The 2,439-nt window shown below is 45.8% G+C and overlaps 1 pseudogene; it reads left to right on the top strand.

The window, feature by feature from the left end:
* The first annotated feature begins 906 nt into the window (after positions 1-906).
* LOC118533293 (peptidyl-prolyl cis-trans isomerase A pseudogene) lies at positions 907-1,392 on the top strand (annotated as a pseudogene).
* Positions 1,393-2,439: the final 1,047 nt, after the last annotated feature.

Genomic DNA, 2,439 nt, shown 5'->3' with positions numbered 1-2,439 from the left:
ATTAATTTTTAATAATTCTTTTTAAAAGATTTTTATTTATTTATTTGAAAGAGAGAGAGAGCACAGCAGGGGGAGCAGCAGAGGGAGAGGGAGAAGCAGGCTCCCCACTGAGCAGGGAGCACAACATGGGGCTTGATCCCAGGACCCTGAGATCATGACCTGAGCTGAAGGCAGATGCTTAACGACTGAGCCACCCAGGTGCCCCAAATTTAATAATTCCTTAAAATTCAGTTTAAGTGAACTCTCACTTTGGAAGTGTGTGACTCCTCTCTGCTTTCAGAGAAACCAGTGCATAATTTTATTGCCTTTTCAATGACTTTTTAAGGATCAAATTCAATGTCAGGATTTAACCAGAGAAGCAGAACCAGGGATTCTAAGGGAATTATTGCAAGGAATTAGCTGCCACAGTTGTGGAGGGTGGCTGAGTAAGTCCAAAGACCATAGGCAGATAGAAAGTTAGGGAGAAAAGATCACAAGTAGGTTGGAACCCATGGGCGCGAGCTGTTTGGAGTCGTCTTCTTCATTCCCTTGACTCCCTGCATCGTTACTCTCTCTTCACTACCATCATTCCTGTCATCTTACAAACATAGTCTGCTTCATGTTAAAAGCAACCTTAAATCTGGACCTTAAATCCCAGTCTAGATACCATCCCACTTCTCTGCTCCTCCATGCAGCTAAACTTCTAGCCAAATGAACAGAGAATGTTTCTATCTGTTGTGTTTTGCTACCTCTCCTCCAATTCACTTTTTTTTTTAAGTCAACAACTTTTATTGTAATTAATATATTTTATAGAAACAGGAATGTATCAAAGGTCAGGGTAATATGAAAAAAAAAGTTTTAAAACTTCAAGTTTGAGCAGACGCTGTGGCCCTCCAGTTGCCCCCCAGCCGCCCCTGAAACCCAGCCATGATCAACCCCACTGTGTTCTTTGGCATCTAGGAAGACTGTGAGTGCTTGGGCTGGGTCTCCTTTGAGCTGTTTGCAGGCAAAGTTCCAAAGACAGCAGAGAACTTTCGTGCTCTGAGCACTGGGGAGAAAGGATTTATTATAAAGTTTCCTGCTATCACAAGATTAGTGCAGGATTTATGTGTCAGGGAGGTGACTTCACAGCCAAAATGGCACTGGCAGCAAGTCCGTCTATGGGGAGAAGTTCCATGATGAGAATTTCATCCTAATGCACACGGGTTCTGGCATCTTGTCCACGGCAAATGCTGGACCCAACACAAATGGTTCCCAGCTTCTCATCTGCACTACCAAGGCTGAGTGCTTGGATGGCAAACGTGTGGCCTTTCGCAAGGTGAAAGAGGGCATGTAGAAGCCATGGAGCGCCTTGGGTCCAAGAATGGCAAGACTAGCTGGAAGATCACTGTTGCTGACTGTGGACAACTCTAATACATTTGACTTGTGCTTTATCATAACTACACAGACCGTTCCTTCTGTAGCTCAGGAGAGTACCCCTTCACCCCCATCTGCTCAAAATATCCCATAATCTTTGTGCTCTCGCTGCAGTTCTATGGGTTCCCTATTTTCCTTACTCCCCTCCAAGTCCAGCTGGATTGCAGAGTTCAGTTTATGATTATGATATAAAAACTAAACAACCACAACAAAATAAAGCTGCGGGTTTGTATGTGTTGCTCTATTTACATCCGGAACAGGCGCAGCAGCTGCACTTGTCCGATGCCTCCTTGCAGATGCAGCCCTGCGCCCACGTGGCACCACCCACTGGGCAGCAGGAGTAGCAGCTCTTCTTCAGGAGGTGCATTTGCACTCTTTGCCTTTGCAGGAGCCGGCGCAGGCGCAGGAGCAGTTAAGGGTCCATTTTGAGCAGAGGTGAGGTTGGAGGTGCCAAGCAGGTGACACACAGGGAGACATGCTGGAGGCGTGGCTCCAATTCACTCTTCAGTCTCCTATATAATCTGGTTTTATTCTCACCACAACTACTAAGACTGTTGTTTTCAAGGTCACCATGGCAGGCACTTTTGATTGACGAAGGCTTTCATTCCCAACCCCCTTTTCCCTTGTCCACTTTCTCTGTAGAGGCTAGAAAAATTAAACTCTCACCTTCCCAGAGCTTCCCTTGGAGTTCAGGGTGGCTGTATGACATAGTTCTGACTAATGAGATCCAAAAGAATTCTGAGGATAGGAGTTTCTTTGAAAGTTTTTCTTTCACTTTTTTTTTTTTTTTAACCTGGGCATGGAGCCCAAAATGCGGCTTGAACTCAACGGCCCTGAGATCAAGACCTGAGCTGAGATCAAGAGTCAGATGCTTAACTGACTAAGCCATCCAGGTGCCCTGGAAAGCTTTTCTATTCTCTCTCTCTTTTTTAAGATTTTATTTATTTATTTGAGAGAGAGATAGTGAGAGAGAGCATGAGCGGGGGTGGGGAGAGGGAGAAGCAGGCACCCGCTGAGCAGGGAGCCCGATGCGGGGCTCGATCC

The sequence above is a fragment of the Halichoerus grypus genome, chromosome 5 (genome assembly GCF_964656455.1).
Source record: "Halichoerus grypus chromosome 5, mHalGry1.hap1.1, whole genome shotgun sequence".
NCBI classification, from domain to species: Eukaryota; Metazoa; Chordata; class Mammalia; order Carnivora; family Phocidae; genus Halichoerus; species Halichoerus grypus.
This window is presented reverse-complemented; position numbering and strand designations above follow the sequence as displayed.